Source organism: Tachyglossus aculeatus, chromosome 3, assembly GCF_015852505.1.
Source record: "Tachyglossus aculeatus isolate mTacAcu1 chromosome 3, mTacAcu1.pri, whole genome shotgun sequence".
Lineage (NCBI taxonomy): Eukaryota > Metazoa > Chordata > Mammalia > Monotremata > Tachyglossidae > Tachyglossus > Tachyglossus aculeatus.
In genome coordinates, this window is record NC_052068.1 from 89,391,854 (window position 1) to 89,416,985 (window position 25,132).

The window sequence follows — 25,132 nt, forward strand, 5'->3', positions numbered from 1 at the left end:
TTAGTCTATGAACTACAGACTGTGTCCAATCTGATGATCTTGTATCTACCCTAGTGCTTGGCACATAGAAAGACTAAATAAATATTATTATTATTATTATCAATAGTAGTATTTGTGGTGGTAGCGGTGTTAGTATTAATCTTCAGGACCCCCTGGCATCTTGTTTACCTTCATGTTAATCTGAGTCAGAGGTCGTGGGTTCGAATCCCAGCTCCGCCACATGTCTGCTGTGTGACCTTGGGCAAATCAATTCACTTCTCTGAGCCTCAGTTCCCTCATCTGTAAAATGGGGATTAAGACTGAGAGCCCCACGTGGGACAACCTGATCACCTTGTGTCCTCCCCAGCGCTTAGAACAGTGCTTTGCACATAGTAAGCGCTTAACAAATGCCATCATTATTATTATTATTACCTTTCAGCATGTGGCAAAATAACGATGCCATTTCTTAGCATTGTAATTTACCATTGAAATGGAGATCTGTGATCATCTCTACAGTTAACTATGATCATGGGAGGATTCCAGAACAACAGTGATGGAGGGAGAGCATGCAGATTCTGGGAAGCAGCATGGCCTAGTGGAAAGATCTCAGGCTTGGGAGTCAGAGGAGGTCAGAGGGCCTGGAACTCAGAAGATCTGGGTTCTAATCCCTGCTCCGTCACTTGCATGCTATGTGACCTTGGTCAAGACACTTAACTTCTCTGTGTCTCAGTCCCCTCATCTGCAAAGTGAAGACTTAGACTGTGAGTCCTATGTGGGGCAGAGACTTTGTCCAATCCGATTATCTTATATCTACCACAGCACAGAGTACACTGTCTGGCACATAGTGAGCAGTTAGCAAATACCATTAAAAAAGGTCCTCATTTCAAAGATAAATTATGGTTAGGAATCAATTTAGCTGTACTTGACCAATTTCAAGGGTATTTCAGTTCGGTTTCTGGCCGTAGTCTGACGGCTAGCCTGAATCTCCCAACCACTGGCTTCCTGTGTGACCAATGTATATCATTTGGTTTCTAATCCCAGCTTCCAGGTTTGTCTGCTGTGTGACCTTGGGCAAGTTACTTCAGTTCTCTGTGCATCAGTTACCGCATCTGTAGAAGGGGGATTAAGACTGTGATCCTTATGTGGGATAGGGACTGTGTCAAACTGATTGTATCTACTCCAGCACTTAGTACAGTGCCTGGCACATAGTAAGTACTTAACAACTACCACAGTTATTATTATTATTTCTTTCTCTGTGACTGAACGTTTCTGTATTTCAACCAGATTTGCCAGTTTCATTTCAGCAGTCTGATGAAGACTTAGCTTAGTAAAAGATGCTAAAATACTTTAATGATAGCATTTGCAGATATAAAGTGCCTTATACCAATTAATGACTACTAAATGCTTTGAATATATGATGTGCTTAGCAGCATTGTTCCCCTATTGAATAATTCAGTGAGTTTCCTATTTTTCTATCTATAGTTAGGCAGTGTGTTAGGAAGTGCTGAGATCCAGCATCATTTATAATTAACTGAATCAAAGAAAATTCAGAAGGTACTAAATGTAGCTATAGTATAAAAATAATAAGAAAGAACAGATGACTATTAATAGGACGCAAAAGGAGACACAAGGAGAAAGAACAGAGCCAACAAAGCAAAACAGGATATACCAGAAAGGACAGAGAGGAGAAGCCAGTCCTGACAAGACCAAGTTTAGAAACCTACTTAATAGTAGAAATAGTGCTGCTACTACTACTAATAATAATAGTAGTAGTAGTAGTTGGTGTTATAATAGAAATAGTAGTCATAATAGTAGTAATCATAAATATAATAGCAGTAGTAGTAGTAGTAATCACCTCTCAGGGTCACACCTGGTGAGTTTCCAGTACTCTATCCGTCTTCACTATGGGAAGGAGAGTCAAGCAGAAGCATATCCATTCCATTTCTAGCTTGGGCAGTGACTAGCAAGTGGAAGGCAATCTGCTATAAGTCAAAACTCACCTGTGCTGGGCAGCAGCAGGGAAGAATGTCGAGGGTGGAGACTCTGGTTTATTGCATGGAAGGAGGCAATGGTAAACTGCTTCCGTATCTTTATCAAGAAAACTCTATGGATACACTACTCTACGGAGAGTTGTGCCCATGACATCGCTATGGGTCGGGCATGACTCGACAGCATAAGACAACAGTGACAAGTAGTAGTAATAGTAGTAGTCATAATAATGCTAGAAGATGGGGAGAGGGGGAGAGTGTTGGTCTGCCAGATTTGACTGTAGACTGTAAAACTGTAGACAAGACTGTAAGCTCCTTGTGGGAAGGGAACGTGTCTACCAACTGTTATACTTTATCATAGTCATCATCATCAGTGGTATTTATTGAGTGCTTATTAAGTGCAGAGTATTGTATAAAGCTCTTGGGAGAGTATGATACCACAGAATTCGTAGAGTACGATACCACAGAATTGGTAGACGAGTTTCCTGCCCACAGTGAGCTTTCAGACTAGAGGGACTTGTATTCTCCCATACGCTTGGAACAGTACTCTGCAGAGAAGGAAAGGGAAACAGGGCAAGCAAGAGATTTGAGGCTGCAGAGTTGAGAGGAAGATACAGTTAGAAGGTAAGTTTGGAAGGAGTGAAGAATCAGCATGGCTTAGTGGAAAGAGCACGGGCTTGGGAGTCAGAGGTTGTAGGTTCTAATCTTGGCCCCGCTACTTATCAGCTGAATGACTCTGGGCAAATCACTTAACTTTTCTGTGCTTCCATTACCTCATTTGTAAAATGGGGATTAAGACTGTGAGCCCCACGTGGGACAACTTGATTACCTTATATAATAATGATGGTATTTGTTAAGTACTTACTATGTGCCAAGCGCTGTTCTAAGCGCTGACCTACCCCGGTGCTCTGAACAGTGCTTGGCACATATAGTAAGCGCTTAACAAATACCATCATTATTAATGCAAGGTAGGGAGTATTGGGTGAAGAGGATAGATATGGAAAGTTGGGAAAGCTGGCGAGGAATTTTGAAGTCAATGGTAGGGCATCTTTACCTGATACAGAAACCAATGTGGAGCCATTGGGGGTTTTTGAAGAGTGGAGATGTTAAGTAGACACCCTTCCCTACCACCCCCTCCCCTCCCCCTTCCGTCCCCCCCCACCCCCCTCCTCCGGCCCTAAGTAACTCCTCCTCCACCCCCCCCCCCCCCTGCCACAATTCCCCATTCGAGAGCAATGCCTGTGGTTTTTGGTACTGGTCTGGAGCAGTTCTTCATTCATTCATTCATATTTATTGAGCACTTGCTGTATGCAAAGCAAGTTCTACCTGTTGATTTGCTCCTTGTGGGCAGGGAATGTGTCTACCAAGTCTGTTATATTGTTATATTGTACTCTCCCAACTGCTTAGTACAATGCTCTACACACAATAAGTACTCAGTGAATACAATTGATTGATTGATTGACTGATTCACTTCTCCTAGGTATCTGACAGCAAGAGATATTGATTGTGTGAACAGAGCTGAGTTTACTGCCAGGGTCTCCCCTGCAGCCCCCTGCCTCACAGCAGACCACCCTCTACAGACTCCTGCAGCCCTCCTCACCATCTTATTACTGTGGTTTGCATTCACCCAGAGGGCAGAATGATATTGGTCATTTTCCTTCCCATCCAAACAGGCTACTGCTCTGGCCGTGTGCACCTGTATGTTTTGTAAGCTTAGCGTGACCATTCACATGAGACTTTTGCAATTTCTACAAAGCTTTTCTGGTCTTCAGGGTGAGGCCACAGGTCAGTTTTTAGGTGGCCAGTTTCATCTACATCTGGGCTGGGTTTCTCATCATTTACCAACTTCTGACACTTATTAGCTCTCTGCTGTGGCTTCTTTAGCCTTTTTACTCATATTTGTAAAGGGCCTACTATATGCCAGGCACTGTAGTAAACACTGGGGTAGATACAAGCTATTCAGGTTGGACACAGTCCCTGTCCCACATGGGGCTTGCAGTTTTAATCCCCATTTTACAGATGAGGGAACTGAGTCACAGAGAAGTTAAGTAATTTGCCCAAGGTCACACAGCAGCCCTTTGTACGCAATCCACTTTACGACCTTCATTTTGGGGTGCTGGTTAGTTTGGAAAAGCACCAGAGGCACTTCAATGTTAATGGTTTCCTTCCCCAAAAGTAGAGCTATGTGCTTAATGATGTTTTGGAAGGATAATCAGGAAAGCATTATACAGAAAGAAGTGGGGTAGAATTTGGGGGCTGGGCACTAGCAATGGTGCTGAAACATTTTCAAAGCATGAGTTTGAACAAGGGGGTGAAGAAGATATGGGAAATGTCCTAGAAGAAGAAGCGGTAGAATTTAGCAGTTGAGTATGAGAGGTATCTAGCTTTATTTCTATTTATTCTGATGACACCTCCACGTGTTTTATTTTGTTGTCTGTCTCCCCCTTTTAGACTGTGAGCCCGTTGTTAGGTAGGGACCGTCTCTACATGTTGCCAACTTATACTTCCCAAGCGCTTAGTATAGTGCTCTGCACACAGTAAACGCTCAATAAATACGATTGAATGAATGAATGAATGAATAAAAGGGTGAGAAGTCAAGGATGACACCAAGGTGACAGGCTTTGGAGACAAGGAGGCTCAATCAGTGAGCGCTTACCATATGCAGAGAATTGTACAGAGGATTTAAGAGAGTTCAGTGTAACAGAGTTTGTAGACATGTTCCCTACCCACAATGGTGGTGATGTGAAACGTGATGGGAAAGTTAAGTAGTGAAATGATTTTAGGGGGCAAGATGAGATGTTCGAGTCTAAATATGTTTAAATCTGAATAACTGAACATTTGACAACACTAAGGGGCAGGGTTAGGTAAGCTTAGGCCTGTAGTGTTGCTGGATCTCTTCCACATCTGGGAACCCTTCCAAGCACTTAGTGCAGTGCTCTGTACATAGTAGGTGCTTATTAAATACTATTGATTGATTGTGGAAAATCCACCTTACCCCGCAGTTACCTGGGCACAAACCTAAAGGTCCTCTTGGGCTCTCATCTTTTACCAGGGAAATTGACAGTCAGTAGCAAAGCTGACTGATTGAAGTTAATTGACTCTTTGGAAGAATGCTTCTGATCACAACTTTCCCAGTGAAGTGAGAGGAAGTTCTTTTGAGCAGGGGCTGGAGAATCAGATCCCTAGAGGTTATTTAAATGCAGTGGAAGGCGAGATGGCAATTAAGGAATGAATAGAGGTGCTTGCTCTTTCAAAAGACAGAAATGACTGGGCTGATTCAATGCTACAACTTAGCATTTTAACTCTGGCACAGTAAGACACATGATATGCATCAAAATCTCTTTCTAACTAGCTCCTCTGTAACAGAGGCCTCCTCTTCACATTTCCTTTTCTAGCATCCCACTTAGCAATTTAGTACACCTTTAACAAAAACCTGTGTACATAGGATCTCCATTTTAAAATGTCTCTCAAACTGGCTCCATCAAGTTTCATTCTAAAGAGGATTTACAGAATCAGGACAAGGAACCTCTGTCTGAGGTGGGTTATATGGAGGATGGCAAAGGACCACCCTCCTGCGCACCAGAAAAGAAATTGCCTAGGATGTAACATATGTGACACGGGACTCACAACATGATGTGAAGGCATCAGGGGCACATTCTCCTGAAAGACTCCAATCTAGTGCTATCTGAGATTATTTCTCTGATGGCCTCTAGAACTACTAACTTGCACCAAAGCCTTTGCGCTCCTCTCTGGGGTTAGTATGACCCTGGGAACTCTGTGGCCAGAGCCTCGAGGAAGGGAAACTCAGAGCCAAAATTTTTTTAGAAATCAGTCTTTGAAATCAGTCATTTCCAGAATGGAAATGGACAGGGGACAGGCCAGCTGAAAACTAGATTTTCTAGTATCAAATGGTCAACCGACCATTCTAGTTTTAAGTGAGAAACTTCTGGTGTTTGTTTTTTCCTACAGGCCTGTATCTCCCTTCCCTCCTTCCCTCTTTCTCTCTCTTCCTCCCTTTTTCCTCTGTTCCCCCCCCCCCCAACACTTTCTCTCTCTCTTTCCCTCTCCCTTTATCTCCCTCTCTCAGATGCTTAGGTGGCAAGGAAATGTAGAAATGGCAGCTAGGGAATATAAGGAGGGAAGAGTAGAAATTTGTCAGGTGGAGATGTAATTTCAGAGGAATGAAGGAGGGATGAAGCAAATGAGTTGAAGTTGTTATGGGAGAAGAGAGTGAATAAGTAGGAGTAAAAATGTTGACTGTGTGTTTTGAATCTAATGGCAGCAGTCTTTACTTAGTGTGAAGAGAAATGGGAAACCACTGGAGGTTTTTAAGGAGTGAGAAGAGGTGCGCAGAATGGTGATCTTTTTAAAAATGATGTGGGGGGGCAGAGCTAAATATGAACTAGAGATCAGTGAAGAGTTTAATGCAGCAGTCAAGATGGGATGTGATAAGTACCTGGAGTAACGTGGTGTCTGGCTATAGAGGAAGAACTGGATCTTTGAGAACCGGCCTGGTTCAGTGGAAAGAGCATGGGCTTTTGAGTCAGAGGTCATCGGTTCAAATCCCGGCTCTGCCACTTGTCAGCTGTGTGACTTTGGGCAAGTCACTTAACTTCTCTGTGCCTCAGTTACCTCATCTGTAAAATGGGGATGAAGACTGTGAGCCCCACGTGGGACAACCTGATCACCTTGTAAACTCCCCAGTGCTTAGAACAGTGCTTTGCACATAGTAAGCGGTTAATAAATGCCATCATCATCATCATCATCATCATCATCATCATCTTTGGAAATATAGAGGAACAACTGACAGGAATTGATGACAGATTGAATATGGGATTTGAAAGAGAAGGAGTAATCAAGGATAATGCCAAAGTTGTGGGCTTCAGAGAGTGGGAAGATAGTGGTGTCATCAACTGCGATGGGAAAGTTAGGTGGAGGAGAGGACTTTGGTGGGAAGATTAGGAATTTAGTTTTGGATATGTTGAGCTTGAGGTGCGGTGGGACATTCATGAAGACATGTCTTGGGGGCAAGAGGAAATGCAAAATTGCAGAAAAGGAGAGAGGTCAGGGCTTAGAGAGGTGGATTTTTTAATGGTATTTATGAAACACTCACTTTGTGCTTCACAAGACTGGCCTCAGAGAACCAGCATGGGATATGGAAAGAACATTGACCTTGAGTCAATGTTGAGTCAGAGAACCTGGGTTCTAATACTGGTTCCTCCACTTTTCTGCTGTGTGACCTTGGTCAAGTTGCTTAAATTATCTGTGTCTCAGTTACCTCATCTGTAAAATAGGGATTTAGACTGTGAGCCTTCTGTGGACAGGGACTGTGTCCAACTAGATCGTGGCTCAGTGGAAAGAGCCCGGGCTTTGGACTCAGACGTCATGGGCTCAAACCCCGGCTCCACCAATTGTCAGCTGTGTGACTTTGGGCAAGTCACTTAACTTCTCTGTGCCTCAGTTACCTCATCTGTAAGATGGGGATTAATACTGTGAGTCCCCCGTGGGACAACTTGATCATCTTGTAACCTCCCCAGCGCTTAGAATAGTGCTTTACACATAGTAAGCACTTAATAAATGCCATTATTATTATTATTAGATTTACTTGTATTCATTCATTCATTCAATCATATTTATTTAGCGCTTACTGTGTGCAGAGCACTGTACTAAGCGCTTGGGAAGTACAAGTTGGCAACATATAGAGACGGTCCCTACCCAACAGTGGGCTCACAGTCTAGAATCTACCCCAGTGTTGAGTAGAGTGCCTGATATATAGTAAGCTCACAGTGAATACCATTTTAAAACAAAAAACATAAGTAAGGTAAGACAGGAGAGGTAAACCAAGGTTAGATGGTGTTTTCAGGAACAGGGGATGGTCTACTATATCGAAAGCAGCTGAGAAGGCGAGGAGAATTAAGACAAAATAGAGTCTGTTATATTTGGTCCAGTGACAGAGGAGCTCCAGGGTAATGGGTGAGTGGGGTGGAAGAAATGTATAGTGGCGAAAGCCATTTTGGCTGCTTGTCTCTTCTCTCGCCACTCAGCTGGGAAGGAGCGGAGCAAGTGTCAGGAGAGCTGAGCTGTGGTCAGGGACCAATGGACAGCTTTTTGGAGAAAATCAACACCTCTGTAATAGCCCACCCAGGAGAAGGGCAGATTCTGTCTCTCGGCTGCTTGAAATCAAAAGGTTTGAAAACCACCCAGCTCTCGTTGTCTAGGCATGTTATTTGTTTCTGGGAAAACCTTGATGGTTCTCAGAATTGCATTTCTTCGGGCTTGCAGGATTCCATTGAATGACAAATCCTCCCTGGAAGTCCCTTGTCCATTGAGATGTGCTGGTTAGTGCTTGGTCATTCCCCTCCCCTCATTCTGACCTCTCAGCAATAGTACTGACTTTCTTTTAATTTAGCCTTACCCATCTGCCATCATTGCTATGTCTAGACCCAAGCCAGGAGGCAGTTGAAGCTGAGGGGAAGGAGGTGAGGGGAGATGGAACTGGGGAGGGAATTTGGGGCTACAGAATTGGCCAGGTGCAACAGAAACAAGAGGTGGGGTCTGCTGAAAGGTCTAGGTCGGGACTATAAGGAGTGGCAATGAAAAAAAGATGGATTTGTGACCAGAGGAAGTGGGTGAGAGAATGATAGTTTTAATTTTCTTTAAGAGGGACTGTCCTGCCACAGGCCAGAATCTATATTTCTTTCTTATTCTGCAGCCCCTGTTCTCTGCTGTGTCATGTCTGTAAGAGAGGGGCTGGGACTTCTGTGCTAGCCTCTGTGATTCAGGGCCCCGGCACAATGTTTTCTGGCTTCTCAGAGAGTCTCATTACTAGTTGACCTTTGGTCACAGCACCTGCCTATCTTGATATGCCCAGTGGAGTTTGGAGAGGAGTGGTAGGCCGGGAAAGCTGGGAAAGGTGACTCGAACAGGTGACCCTGGAAGGATCTAATGGAATCTGAGGGAAGAGTGTAACCAGCCCCAATGCAGTCAGAGCTGCTCAGCAGCAGCCGAAGGGGATGGATCTGAAGCTGAGAGGTTCCCAACTTTCCCCCACCCCCCTGCTCCTCCCTCCCCAGGAAAGAGGATACAGTGCCCTGAAGAACATAGTTGAAGGGCATTTTCACGGGCACATTCTTGCACTTAGATCTGTATCGTTTGGGCATTTGATATTCACCTTACCCTCAGCCGCTGAGCACTTATGTACTGCTCCATAAATTATTTATATATATATTAATGTCTGTCTCCTCTATTAGATGATAAACTCACTGGGCACAGGGTACATGTCTACCAACTCTGTTGTATTGCACCCTCCCAAGTGCTTAGTACAGTGCTCTACTTAGGTAAACACTCAGTAAATACGATTGCTTGATTGATGCTCTGAGCAGCTGAATTTTGACTCCTGAAAGGTTATTGGAGCAAGCCATCTGGTTGAAGGACATCAGAGAAAATTGAGTCAGATTAGAAGGTGCGTAAATTGCTGAAGGGGGCAGGACTTTGACATCCTTGGAAGGAAGTGAATCCAGGAGGAGTAGAGAATGTAGCTTTATGGGCAGAGAACATGGCTGCTAATTCTGTGAGCTTGTTGCGGGCAGGGAATGTGTCTGTTGTTGTATTCTACTCTTCCAAGTGCTTAGCACATTGCTTTGCACACAGGAAGCACTCAATAAATATGATTGAATGAATATTGTGCTCTTCCAAGTGCTTAATACAGTACTCTGCACATAGTAAGTGCTCAATAAATGTGATTGATTGATCAATATGACCATTATCAATAAGGTGACTATTTTGGGGGAAGCTCAAAAAAGGATAGAATGGAAGTTCTAGAGAACAGAGGGGGAAAAAGAAAAAGGAAAAGCCAGGATTGTGGCCGAGAGGGGAGGAGGGAACAGATAGTGATAAGTGATGGGGAGGGATAAAATGAGGGGAAGACACAAGTAACTGCACAAGCACAAACCCAGAGATATATTCCTCCTCATAGACTGTAAACTTACTGTGGGCAGAGAACACATCTATCAACTCTGTTGTGTTGTATGCCCCCAAGCTCTTATTACAGCGCTCTGCTCCCAGTAAACAGTCAATAAATATCTGTCTTCCCCTCTAGACCACACGCTCACTGTGGGCAGGGAACATGTCTACCACTTCTTTTGTATTGTACTCTCTCAAGCGCTTAGTACAGTGCTCTGCACACAGCACTCAATAAATGTCTGGCTCCTTCTCTAGACTTTAAGCTTGTTGTAGGCAGGTAGTATGTCTACTACTTCTTTTGTATTGTACTCTCCCAAGCGCTTAGTACAGTGCTCTGCACACAGTAAGCACTCAATAAATTCATTCATTCATTCATTCAATTGTATTTATTAAGCGCTTACTGTGTGCAGAGCACTGTACTAAGAGCTTGGGAAGTACAAGTTGGCAACACACAGAGACATTCCCTACCCAACAGTGGGCTCACAGTCTAGAAGGGGGATACAGAGAACAAAACAAAACATATTAACAAAATAAAATAAGTAGAATAAATGTGTACAAGTAAAATAAATTAATAAATAGAGTAATAAATGCGTACAAACATATATACATATATACAGGTGCTGTGGGGATGATGATAAATACCTGGATTGACTGATTGATCTGTGCACAGACAGCATCCTTTCCAACCCTTTTGCTGTTGTTGCTTCCTCGGCTGTCAGCCACCACATCCACTGTCATCCTGACTCCACCTGGGCCGAGATTGGGTCTGGAAGCTTCCAGAATGTCTGGGGTGGCCTTCAGGAAACAAAGGGGGAGGCAGCCGTCAATCAATCAATCAATCAATCGTATTTATTGAGTGCTTACTATGTGCAGAGCACTGTACTAAGCGCTTGGGAAGTACAAATTGGCATCACATAGAGACAGTCCCTACCCAACAGTGGGCTCACAGTCTAAAAGGGGGAGACAGAGAACAGAACCAAACATACCAACAAAATAAAATAAGTAGGATAGAAATGTACAAGTAAAATAAATAAATAAATAAATAAATAAATAGAGTAATAAATATGTACAACCATATATACATATATACAGGTGCTGTGGGGAAGGATACAGGTGCTGTGGGGAAGATGCTGTCCCATCACAACTCGATAGGGACAGTGGAGGTGGTTGCTCCTGTTGCTGCTGAGGAGAAGGAAAAGAAAGATGAGATTGGGTAGCCTCTCCACAGGCCCACCTGTTACTTCTTCCATCACTGTGGTGGAATCCGTATTGAAAGCAAAATGCCAATGGGTCCCATCAGAGCCCTTTCAGGTGGTGGGATGGACCTCCAAAATCTGTGATCGACCCACCCAATGCTAGACTTCTGGTCACTTTATTTCCTAAGAAATGAAAGCGATTTGGGTTTTTGCCAACCACTCAAGCGGGCTGTGTGGACTTCTGTACATAGCTGCACTTATGTACATATTGGGGAAACAGCATGGCTCAGTGGAAAGAGCACGGGCTTGGGAGTCACAGGTCATGGGTTCAAATCCTGGCTCTGCCGCCTGTCAGCTGTGTGACTTTGGGCAAGCCAGTTAACTTCTCTGTGCCTCAGTTACCTCATCTTTAAATTTGGGATTAAAACTGTGAGCCCCACGTGGGACAACCTGATCACCTTTTATCCCACCCAGTGCTTAGAACAGTGTAAGTGTACACATGTACACAGTATACACATAGTAAGCACTTAACAAATGCCATTATTATTAATATTATATCTGTAATTAATTTATTTGTATTAGTGTCTGTCTCCCCCTCTAGACTGCAAGTTTATTGTGGGCAGGGAATGTGCCTGTTTATTATTATATTGCACTCTCCAAAGCTCTTAGTACAGTGGTCTGCACATAGTAAGCGCTCAATAAATGCGAATGAATGAATGAATAATGAGCCAAGTGCCAACTGGTGGCCTGTGAAGGACCACTGACAGGCAAGGGACAGGAATCGGAAAGCCCTGTTCTCATATCAGGGAGATGAATATGTCTAGGCTCAGTTCAATGGGCAGACTTCCTCTCTGTCTGATTTCTTTTAGGTTCATCCCAACTTCTATTGGTCACTGGGCCTCTGTGCCCAGCCGGACTAAAGTGGCCTGATAAGCTGTGTCTTTTCATTGTACCCATCATGCTGTTTTCAACAGGCCCTGGCACCTGGTCCCTTTGGAGAACAATTGGCAAAGTGGGAAGGAGGATTTGGGCTTGGTCCAGCTGGGATGAACAGCAGGGACAGTGATAGAGAGAAAAAGGCACACGGCAAAAAAAAAAAATTAGTGTTTACTATTGAAGAAAGCCAGAGAAGAGTAGTGACAGTTTTGTCCTGGCTTCAGCCTTGTTCACACAGTGGGGAAGGGAGGCCACAGTTGACACTGCACGGTGGTTCCTGTGCAGAGAATCTAGCCAACATGGTGTGCATCTTAAAGATGGCAGGAAATTCTCTGGGGTACCCTAAACTGTGGAACCCTCTTCCATTGAGGTAGTTGTGACTGACAGCCCAGAAGCTCACATGGCACCTTCTCGTGATGTGCAAATTGAACCAGCAAGAGACCTGAGTGCCACCAGTATGACCTTCTGCAGTATGTCATCACAGATTTTTTTTTAAAATTTCTCTAAGAATGTAGGCATTTTCACCACATCACCTGGGGGTATGGTGTCCTCTTCTGAAACCAGTCGGGGACTGAGGTGATGTGAAGATGGAAACAGGGACTGAGAAGAGTCATGGGGATTGAAGGTTTTCGGGGAGTAGAGTCTAAGAGAGAAAACAAACAGGTATTTTATACTCATTTTACAAATCTGGAAACTGTGGCATAGAGAGGTTAAGTGGCTTGCCCAAGGTCATCCAGGAGGCAAGTGGAGAAAGTAGGATTAGAGAACGTATCTACCAATTCTGTTATATTACACTCTCCCAAGTGATTAGTCCCCTCTCAGGGTCACACCTGGAGAGTTTCCAGTACTCTACCAGTCTCGTATAAGGGAGGGAGAGTCAAGTAGAGGCAGGCCTGCCCATTCCATTCCTAGCCTGACCTGTGGCTAGCAAGTGGAAGGCAATCTTCTACAAGTAAAACCTCACTCATGCTGGGCAGCAGCAGCATGGGAGAGAGTCGAGGGCGGAGACTCAAGTTTACTGTGCAGAAGGAGGCAATGGTCAACCACTTCTGTATTTTTACCAAGAAAACTCTATGGATACACTACCAGAACAATTACAGATGAAGAGTGGGGCGTTCTGGGAGGGATGCGTCCATGGGGCCGCTATGGATCGGAAATGACTAGACGGCATAAGACAAGATAAGACAAGTGATTAGTACAGTGCTTGGCACACAGTAAGTGCTTAATAGATACCATTGATTGATTGATTGACTAGGACCCAGTCTTCCTGACTCCCAGTCTCTGTATTCTTTATAGTAGGCCACACTGCTTATCAAGTGACCTCATATCAGAAGTCTGTTGTCAGATTTCCCAATTGGTTATGTGCTGATGACCTCAAGAAGGGAAGCCACCCTGAATTATTTGCCCTCTCCCTGGTCTCCCATAACAGCAATAACTGTAGTATTAGTTTAGCGCTTACTATATGACAAGCTCTGTACTAAGCTCTGGGGTAGTCACATGGTAATCAAGTCCCACATGGGTCTCACAGTCCAAGTAGGAAGGAGAACGGATATTGAATCCCTATTTTGCTGATGTGGGAACTGAGGCACAGAGAAATGAAGTGACTTGTCTAAGGTCGTATGGAAGGTAAGTGATGGAACCAGGATTAGAACCCAAGTCCTCTGACTCCCAGTACAATAGTCATTCCACTAGGCCAGGGAGCTTAACACAACACTACTATTGTACCTCGTCTCAATCTCAGTACCAACTCTCAGAACAGACTCCTCCTCAGGTGGTAGGATTGGTACCTGGATTCAGATGGCTCCTTCCACCCACTTGTCGGGCAGCAGCCAAGCTGGCTGCTGACTTTTCTCTGGCCAGTTTTGGAGCAGAGGATAGAGTGGCATGATTCTCACAAGAAGCATGTTAATTCTGCTTTGTATTTGACTATTTGCCTCCAGTTCATGTCTTCCTAAATTCCCTTGCCCCCTTTCTCTCCTGACCAACCTTTTCATGGGGACTCCAAGGGTGGAGGAGATTTCATTCTCAATTCTCATTCCCGAAGGAGGTTGGGGTTGGGGGTGGGAGAGCTCCCTCATTCCATGTCTCTGCTCTCCCCCAAGCAGTCTCCTTAAGGAAACCCTCAGTTCCTGGGTGCCTGCTGAGGCTTAGCCGTCCAAAGTCTCCCAGCTGCCTAATCAGTCAGTCAGTCAATCATACTTATTGAGCGCACACTGTGTGCAGAGCACTGTAGTAAGTGCTTGGAAGAGTACAATATATTCTCTGCCTACAGTGAGCTTGGAAAGATCACAGGCCTGAGAATTAGGGGACCTGGGTTCTGATCCTGGCTCTGCCTCTAATCTTCTGTGTGACCTTGGGCAAGTCACTGATCTACTCTGTGCTTCAGTTTCCTCATCCACAAAATAGGCATTCAATCAATATCTGTTCTCCCTCCTACTTAGACTGCACCCATGTGGGACAGGGACTGTGTCTGACTTGCTTATCTTGTATCTACTCCAGCACATAGTGAGCACTTAACAAATATCAGAATTATTTTTATTATAGTCCACTGCACCCATTCATTCATGCAATCATATTTATTGAGCACTTACTGTGTGCAGAGCACTGTACTAAGTGCTTTACACTCAATGGACAACCCGAAGGACACTCAATAAGTACTAACCCAACTACTGTAATTGGGATTCCAGTTTTGATTCTGGTTCTTACAGCCCCACAGTCTGATTTATTTTAGACTTAGCCTAAGTCTTTCAGGCCTGGGGCTAATTCAGATGCTAGGACAGACGAGGCTTGAGACCAAGGTCAGGCCAGCCTAGCCTTTAGCACAGCATTATCACATGAGCAAATGCACCCAGCAGAGCATGCCCACTGCCCCAATAATTCATTCATTCAATCGTATTTATCGAGCACTTACTATGTGCAGAGCACTGTACTAAGTGCTTGGGATATGGCTGACAGGGGCACTGGGGACTCCCTTAGGATTTGAGTTGGGAACCTTAATCTTAAAAGCTTTGACTAGCACTAAGCTTAGCTGTAGTCATGCATCAGCCCACAAGTCTGGAGAACAGTTGCCTATCCAACTCTACATTAAACAAAAACTCCTCACCTCACTTCTCTCCCCCTACAACCCAGGCCACATACCTCACTCCTCTACTGCAAACCTTCTCACTGTGTCTCAATCTTGCCTATCTCACCACTGACCCCTCACCCATGTCCTGCCTCTGTCCTGGAATGCCCTTCCCTCCTCAAATCCGACAATTACCCTCCCCCCCCCACTTCAAAGCCTTTTTTGAAGACACACCTCCTCCAAGAGGTCTTCCCAGACTAATCCCCACTTTTTCTCATCTCCCTCTCCCTTCTGAGTCACTCTGACTTGCTCTCTTTGCTCCTGCCCTCCTCCCAGCCCCACAGCACTTATGTAAATATCTGTAATTTTATTCATTTGTATGGGTGTTCATTCATTCAATCAATCGTATTTAGTGAGTGCTTATTGTATGTAATAATAATAATGATGGCATTTATTAAGCACTTACTATGTGCAAAGCACTGTTCTAAGTGCTGGAGAGGCTACAAAGTGATCAGGTTGTCCCACGTAGGGCTCACAGTCAATCCCCATTTTACAGATGAGGTAACTGAGGAACAGAGAAGCTAAGTGACTTGCCCAAAGTCACACAGCTGACAATTGGCAGAGCTGGGACTTGAACCCACAATCTCTGACTCCAAAGCCCATGCTCTTTCCACTGAGCCACGCTGAGTTCTGTACTAAGCATTTGGGAAGAACAATACAGCAATAAAGAGAGACAAACCCCACCCACAACGGCTCACAATCTAATAGGGGGTGGGGGGAGTAAACAGACATCAATACAAGTAAACAGACATCAATATAAATAAATACAATTAATGATATATTCATAAGTGCTGTGGGGCGGGGAGAGGGAGGAAGAGCAAAGGGAGTGAGTCATCCTGATGCAGAAGGGAGTGGGAGCTGAGGAAAAGTGGGGCTTAGTCTGGGAAGGCCTCTTGGAGGAGGTGCACCTTCAGTAGGGCTTTGAAGGGGGGAAGAGTGATTGGTGGATTTGAGGAGGAAGGGCATTCCAGGCCAGAGGTAGGATGTGGGCCAGGGGTCGGCAGTGAGACAGGAGAGACTGAGGCCACAGTGAGAGGGTTAGCACCAGAGAAGCCGAGTGTGAAGGCTGGGATGTAGAAGGAGGGAAGGGAGGTGAGGTAGGAGGGGGCAAGGTGATGGAGAACTTTAAAACTAATAGTGAGGAGTTTTTCATACGGAGGCTCCCCCCAATATAAACTGTAAGCTCACCCCATCTAAACTGTAAACTCGTCGTGGGCAGGGAATGTAACTCTTTAATGTTGCATTGTACTCTCCCAAGTGCTTAGTACAGTGTTCTGCACATAGTACGGGCTCAGTACATACAACTGACTGAATTCTTTCAATTGTATTTATTGAGCGCTGACTGAATGAATTGACTAAATCTGGATAGGGAAGTTTGAACAGTATTACAGATTGCTAAAGAGGTCAGCAGTTTTCACTAGCTTAAAGTCTGAGACTTTCTTTTCCTCTGCCTCCCAGGAGGGAATATCAGTGAGTTACCTAACCTATCTGAATCCCAGTGCCCTTTGCCTACTGGGTATAGAGGATACTAATAAAAATGACAGTGAACCATTTTGTAAAATATAAATAGAGCTTATCTGAGTCTGTACTGGAAACCAGAATATTACTATTCTGGTAATAGTAGGCGGGGGTTGCCTCTCTTTATTGCTGTATTGTTCTTCCCAAATCAGGAATATTACTATTAATATGCTCCATGGGAAATTAAGGGGTTTTTCTTGCTTGATTTTGAACTTTTCATTATAACTGAACTGTTACTGTTCCTGACTGATTAATCAATCAATTGTATTCCTATGATTTTCAAAAATGAAAAAATCCACAGATCTACTTAGTCCTTACTACTGGCCATTTCTCCTAGAAGCTCTGGAATTTGGATTTAAGTGGTTTCAAATGGTTTAGAGCAGGGACAGAGGCCCAGAGAGGTTATGGGATTTGCCTAAGAACACACAGCATGCAGGTGGCAGAGCTGGGATGAAACCTCTCCAGTCTGAGTTTTTAAGGCATTGATTTGTTACCAGAGTCATGCTGCCCTCACTCTAGCTGGCAGCCTGCCTAAAAGAAGACATCTCCCTGGCAGGAGGTCCCCTCAGGGGGTAGTGGCATGAACTTTTCACTTAGGCCACACTTTCATGCTGAATAAGATAATACCTTAGATACCACAACTGAGTTTAGTTAAAGTACTTACCTGCATCCCTCCGCTCTCAGATAAATTAGAACAGAACTAAAGGAAACCAGGTTGTGAGGTTGCAAGGAAGACATTGTGCAATCTGTTTGGAAGACCACTTGGAAATAATAATGATAATAATAATAGTAATCATGGTATTTGTTAAGCACTTTCTATTTGCCAGGCACTGTACTAAGCTCTGGGGTAGATACAAGGTAATCAGATTAAACACTGACTCTGGCCCACAAGGGGATCACCGTCTTAATCCCCATTTTACAGATGAGGAAACTGAGGCATAAAAAAGTGAAGTCACTTGCTCAAGGTCACACAGCAGACTAGTGGTGGAACCGGGATTAGAATCCAGGTCCTTCTGAATTCCAGGCCTATTATCTATCCAGTGGCACACTCTGCTTCTCCAGAGGACCTTAAATATCTAATGAGAAAGTTTGGTTCCTGAGGCATGGAGTGGCTCAGAATCAGCCCTGAAGCACTAGACTTATTAAGCTGTTTAATTGTTAGGGATTTAGTTAAAACATGAAGGCAGGATCCTGAGGGAACATTTGGGGACCCCTGTGCAGCTGGAATATTGTTGCTCGGAATGAAGAACATCATTCAGATTTGAAATAAAAGCCTGTTTGATACTGTGGATTTTGTAACACTAGCACACACCATAATAAGGTTCCCGTATCTGTCCCAGAAAACCAGTTTCTAATGGATCACCAGATGGTCTTCTCCAGAGCATGTTTCACTGTTATCTACCCTACTTTTTGCCTCTCTTGCTTGTTGCTTAGTTTTCATTGGAATCTTTGGAGACAGGGCAATAGATGTTGTCTTGAAGTGTTTATAGTAGTAGTAGTGGTAGTAGGTGTAATCATAGCAGTATTTACTGAGCACCCATTTGATGCATTGCACTGAATTAGGTACTTGCAAAGTACAGAATAACGACCTGGTCAATCAATCAATCAATCAATCATATTTATTGAGTGCTTACTCTGTGCAGAGCACTGTCCTAAACACTTGGGAGGGTACAACACAACAATGTAAAAGGGACATTCCCTGCCTACAATGAGCTTACAGTATTTAGAGGCAGACATTGATTTTGATTTAAATAAATGAATTACAGATATGTACATGGGTGTGAGTGGTGGGGGGGATAAATAAAGGAAGCAACTCAGGGCGATGCAGAAAAGAGTGGGAGAAAAAGAAATGAGGGCTTAGTCAGGGAAGGCCTCTCGGAGGAGATTTGCCTTCAATAAGGCTTTCAAGTGGGGAGAGTCATTGTCTGTCAGATGTGAAGAAGGAGGACATTCGAGACCAAAGACAGGATGTGGATGAGAGGTCGACAGAGAGATAGATGAGATTGAGGTACAGTGAAAAAGTTAGCATAAGAGGAGTGAAATGTGCAGGCTGGATTGTAGTAGCCCCACCTCCAACTTCTTTAACGATTTTGACCCCTTCTTCACCTTCCTTCTCTCCTTTTCCATGCCCACTCTGATCCTCGGAGACTTCAACATCCACATGGATGTCCCTGGTGACTCCTCTGCTCCCCGCCTTCTATCTCTCCTTGATGCTGCCAACCTCTTGCTCCACCCCACCTCACTCACTCACCAACTTGGTCACACCCTCGACCTCATCATCTCCTACTGCTGCACTGTCTCCACCCTCACCAACTCTGAAATCCCTCTCTCTGATCATAACCTTCTCACCTGCCTCCTCATTCACACTCCTTTCCCCTGTAAATCTATATTACTTCCTCACAGAGACCTCCACTCTCTTGACCCCATCCATCTTTCTGAGCGCCTCACACCCCACCTCACCTCCCTTTCCTCTCTACCCAATCTTGATGATCAGATTACTGCTCTCAACTCTACCCTCTCTACTCAGCTCGACTCCCTAGCTTCCCTTTCCCTTTGCCACTCTCGTACCACTAACCCACAGCCCTGGATCACTGCCACTGTCTGCCTTCTTCGCTCTTATGCTCGAGCTGCTGAACGCTGCTGGCGGAAGTCTAAATACCATGCCAACCTCATTCACTTCAAGTTTATCCTTTCCTGTCTTAACTCTGCCCTCTCCTCTGCCAGACAAAACTGTTTCTCCTCCCTTATTGACACCCATGCCCATCATCCCCATCAGCTGTTCCGTACATTTAACTCCCTTCTCAGGCCCCCAGTTTCTCCCCCTCCTCCTCCCCTCACCCCCAACGATCTGGCCTCCTACTTCATTAATAAAATTAAATCCATCAGATCTGAGCTCCCCAAAGTCACTCCCCCAACTTCTCCAACCTCCCAGCTCTCAACACTCTCCACTACTCTCCCATCCTTCCCAGCAGTATCCTGAGAAGAGCTCTACTCCCTCCTCTCAAGTGCTACTCTGGCCACCTGTGCTTCTGACCCCATTCCCTCTCATCTTATGAAATCTCTCGCTCCGTCCCTTCTCCCCTCCTTACCTTCCATCTTCAACCACTCACTCTCCACTGGTTCCTTCCCCCCTGCCTTCAAACATGCCCACATCTCTCCCATCCTAAAAGAAACCTCTCTTGACCCCACCTCACCTTCTAGTTATTGCCCTATCTCCCTCCTACCATTCCTTTCCAAACTCCTTGAACGAGTCGTCTACATGCGCTGCCTCAAATTCCTCAACGCCAACTCTCTCCTCGACCCCCTCTAATCTGGTTTCCATCCCCTACATTCCACAGAAACTGCCCTTTCAAAGGTCACCAATGACCTACTGCTTGCCAAGTCCAATGGCTCATACTCTATCCTAATCCTTCTCAACCTCTCAGCTGCCTTCAACACTGTGGACCACCCCCTTCTCCTCAACACACTATCCAATCTTGGCTTCACAGACTGTGTCCTCTCCTGGTTCTCCTCTTATCTCTCCTCCCGTTCATTCTCAGTCTCTTTTGTGAGCTCCTCCTCCCCCTCCCATCCCCTTACTATAGGGGTTCCTCAAGGTTCAGTTCTTGGTACCCTTCTGTTCTCGATCTACACTCACTTCCTTGGTGAACTCATTCACTCCCACAGCTTCAACTATCATCTCTATGCTGATGACAGCCAAATCTACATCTCTGCCCCTGCTCTCTCTCCCTCCTTCCAGGCTCATATCTCCTCCTGCCTTCAGGACATCTCCATCTGGATGTCTACCTGCCATCTAAAACTCAACATGTCCAAGACTGAACTCCTTGTCTTCCCTCCCAAATCCTGCCCTCTCCCTGACTTTCCCATCACTGTTGACAGCACTACCATCCTTCCCATCTCACTAGTCCACAACCTTGCTGTCATCCTCGACTCTGCTCTCTCGTTCACCCTTCACAACCAATCCATCACCAAAACCTGCCGGTCTCACCTCCACAACATTGCCAAGATCGGCCCTTTCCTCTCCATCCAAACTGCTACGCTGTTTGTTCAATCTCTCATCCTATCCCGTCTGGACTACTGCATCAGCCTTCTCTCTGATCTCCCATCCTCGTGTCTCTCCCCACTTCAATCCATACTTCACGCCGCTGCCCGGATTGTCTTTGTGCAGAAATGCTCTGGGCATGTTACTCCCCTCCTCGAAAATCTCCAGTGGCTACCAATCAACCTATGCATCAGGCAAAAACTCCTCACCCTTGGCTTCAAGGCTGTCCATCACCTCGCCCCCTCCTACCTCACCTCCCTTCTCTCCTTCTCCAGCCCAGCCGCTCCTCTCCCTCTGCTCCTCTGCCGCTAATCTCCACACTGTGCCTCATTCTCACCTATCCCGCCATCGACCCCTGACCCATGTCATCCCCCTGGCCTGGAATGCCCTCCTTCCACACATCCACCAAGCTAGCTCTCTTCCTCCCTTCAAAGCCCTACTGAGAGCTCACCTCCTCCAGGAGGCCTTCCCAGACTGAGCTCCCTCCTTCCTCTCCCCCTCCTCCCCCTCCCCATCCCCTACCTTACCTCCTTCCCCTCCCCATAGCACCTATATATATGTATATATGTTTGTACATATTTATTACTCTATTTATTTTACTTGTACATATTCTATTTCTTTTATTTTGTTAATATGTTTTGTTTTGTTGTCTGTCTCCCCCTTCTAGACTGTGAGCCTGCTGTTGGGTAGGGACCATCTCTATATGTTGTCAACTTGCGCTTCCCAAGCACTTAGTACAGTGCTCTGCACACAGTAAGCGCTCAATAAATACGATTGAATGAATGAATGAATTTTATTTGTGCATATTTATTCTATTTATTTTATTTTGTTAATATGTTTTGTTTTGTTGTCTCTCTCCCCCTTCTAGACTGTGAGCCCGCTGTTGGGTAGGGACCGTCTCTATACGTTGCCAACTTGTACTTCCCAGGCGCTTAGTACAGTGCTCTGCACACAGTAAGTGCTCAATAAATGTGATTGAATGAATGAATGAACGAATAGGAGGGTAGTGAGGAAAGGTAGGAGGGCTAACGGTGATTGAGTGCTTTAAAGCTGATGTTAAGGAGTTTCTGTTTGATCCATTTACTCAGTTGTATTTACTGAGCACTAACTGTGAACAGAGCACTATGCTAAGCACTTGGAAAGTACAATTCAACAACAAATAGAGAGTTCCTACCTAACAACAGGCTCACAGTTTGATGTGGAGGTGAGTGAACAACTGGAGGAGTGGAGGTTCTTGAGGAGTGGGGAAATGTGAACCAAATTTTTTTGCAGAAAAACGATCCAGGCAGTAGGGTGAAGTAAGGACTGGAGTAGGGAGAGCCAGGAAGCAGGGAGGTCAGCAAGGAGGCTGATACAGTAAACAAGGCAGGACTGAATAAGTGCTTGGATTAACATGGCAGCAGTTTAGATGGAGAGGAAAGGGAGGATTTTAACAATGTTATGAAAGTTGAACTGACAGGATTTAGTGATAGATTGAATTATGTGGGTTGAATGAGAGAGAGGAGTCAAGGATAATGCCAAGGTTAAACAGGCTTGAGAGACAGAAAGGATGGTGGTGCCATCTACAGTGATGGGAAAGTCAGGGGGAGGACAGGGTTTGAGTGAAAAGATAAGGAGTTCTATTTTGGACATGTTAAGTTTTAGATGATGGCAGGACATCCAAGTAGAGATGTCATGAAGGTAGAAGGAAATGAGAGACTACAAAGAGGGAAAGAGATCAGAGCTGGAGATGTAGATTTGGGAATAATAATAATAATGGCATTTGTTAAGCACTTACTATGTGCAAAGCACTGTTCTAAGCGCTGGGGGGATACAAGGTGATCAGGTTGTCCCGCATGGGGCTCACAGTCATCATCCCCATTTTACAGGTGAGGTAACTGAGGCTCCTAGAAGTGAAGTGACTTGCCCAAGGTCACACAGCAGATGTGGCAGAGCCGGGATTCGAACCCATGACCTCTGACTGCAAAATCCGTGCGCTTTTCATTGAGCCACGCTGCGGGAATCATTCACATAGAGGTGATAGTTGAAACCATGGAAGCCAATGAGCGAATTACCTGACATATTCCCTGTCCACAAAGAGCTTATTCTTTGATGGCTGCATTCACTAGGCTAGGGGGATGGGGAATCTTAGGAAGTGCTGAGAGTGCCCAGGAGTGAGAAGGTATGCCATAGGGAAATCAATAATCAACGACATTTATTGAACACTTACTGTGTGCAGAGCACTCGACTAAGCGCCTGGCAGAGTACAGTACAATAGAGTTGGTAGACAAGATGCCTGCTTACAGTTTAGAGGGGGAGGTGGACATTGAAATAAATTACAGATGGGGGAAATGTATGTACATAAGTGCTGTGGAGCTAGGTCTGGTGTGAATGGGATGTGAATGCTTATGGGAAATAGGGATTTCTGTGGTTGGCTGCAGGCTCCAAAGATACCTGGGCAAAGGAATTTGGAATTGGGCATGTGGGCGTTTGACTATTCACTCTTATCAGTAGGCCTCTGTTTTGATCATGTTATTTCTTTTCTTTCTCTGCCTATCATGCTGTGCCCTAGTTCTTCTGGAGCCTCAAGGTCCAGAAATGTCCCACTATCGCTCTTGGATTTCCCCAAATTATACTCACATTTATTAAGGAGGGGAAGAAAATCTAACTGTATTTCCACCGTGGACCACGTAACCTGCTTCAGCCAGGGTCTCAATTAACATCTTTCTCCTTCCTAACCATTAAGATTATTAGAATAATACACCGGAGAAGGGAAGTGTTGTGGAAACTAGCACTGATATAATAAAGCAGCAGCCACATGCTCACTTTTACACAGTTTAATCCTTTAGGTCGTTTTTTTTTCTCATAAGCTATGTGGTGACTGCTTGAATTATTAATAAAAGCAGGTAAGATGGTACCAGGAGGGAACTGAGAACAGAATACAGTTTGGTGATGGAGAAATGCTTATTTATTTATGGATCGAGTAGCAACACTTCAGGATTTAAAATTGATTGTAGATTCTATTTGAGAGAAGAGAGTCAAATTTAAAAGAAGACCCTTAAAATAGTGCCCTATTTATAACTACATCAAGGGAAAGAAACAATCTCATTATTTAAATAACTTCAATTTTCCTACAGTATTTGAAAAGTAACTATAACCCGGTAGATTAGATTTTTCAGAACTATGGTTTACCAAAGGACTCTACGAAGGTTGAAAGGATCAAATTTTACATAAACCTTCAGAATGAAACTTTCGCAAACTTTCTGAGCTATGCTAAACTGTTTTTAAGCCAGAGCTGCAATTTGTGGGCTCTAAGAAATTTCTTCATGAGAGAACCAATAGTGATTAGAATAAAAAGTGCCAGCCAATGAAAAGACTAATGGAAGTGCTAGAAATGGATTTAAGCCAAACTATTAAAAGATGTTAAGTAGCTGAAGTCCATTAACTCTAGAAGTGATGGAATGCAAAAATAGATGAGGTTATATGGTAGAGGATAACCAGAAATTCACTGAAGTGCATTAAATCATGACAAGATGGAGAGACTGAAAATAACACATTTAGACTGCAAAAAAAAGTATGGTAGGAGTCATCAACCATGAAGCACAAAGATGTCCTGCATTCTGAAATGTCTGCTACTGCTGGGATGGATTTATATAACGAGAGGAATACAGAAGCTAGGAAAAGGTGGCCTGTTCAATAAATGAAAAATAACAATGGGACACTCCAAGAATTTAAAATGGACAAGAAAGAAGACAGTTGAGGAATTTTAAAGATAGAAACAATGCTAAGAAAAGATAAAATAAATAGAGGATGCCCAGATCAAAAAAAGATTAACTGGAACTCTAGTAGAAATGTGGGCGCCCATCTACATGTATTACAATACTCCAATAACAGATTAAGATTGAGAGCAGAATGAATGGATATTCGTAGGTAATACTAGGAGCGTATATGCTTAATATTCCAACCATGACTTTCTGAACTACACCGGTCCAATTTCAAAACAAGAAGGGAATTGTAAAAGTTACTGCTAAGGGGAATTGCCTGCGATTTTAAAATTACAAGCATGTTTAGTGCTTGGTTTAATTAAAAGTGCATAGCTAACTCAAAGAGGGTAGTGTGAATGTTGAAGATTACTATAGAGAGGTATTTGAAATCACTGGATAGTTATGTGCCGGTTATAAAATTGAGCTTTAGAAAGATTACATTCCAGTAATACATGCCCAAAGGAATGTACCACTAACCTTAAGTGGAAAATTAAAAGGGGGGAAATTAGCACATTAAAAATACAAGAAGTAGTAGAGAATAAATATAGACCTATGGAATGGGTACATTGATTAGAGATAGAAAAAACTATCACTGGTTCACTGAAATTGCATTTACATCCCAAAGAATTAAATAAATATATTTA

The 25,132-nt window shown here is 44.2% G+C and overlaps 1 protein-coding gene and 1 non-coding gene across 3 annotated transcripts in view; both read left to right on the forward strand.

The window, feature by feature from the left end:
• ST8SIA5 (ST8 alpha-N-acetyl-neuraminide alpha-2,8-sialyltransferase 5) overlaps positions 1–25,132 on the forward strand; it is a 91,609-nt gene that overhangs the window by 26,531 nt on the left and 39,946 nt on the right. The gene's annotated exons all lie outside the window — the stretch shown is intronic.
• Positions 12,874–13,015, forward strand: LOC119926271. The gene has a single exon (XR_005450159.1). It is a non-coding gene; the product is annotated as a small nucleolar RNA SNORA7 (small nucleolar RNA).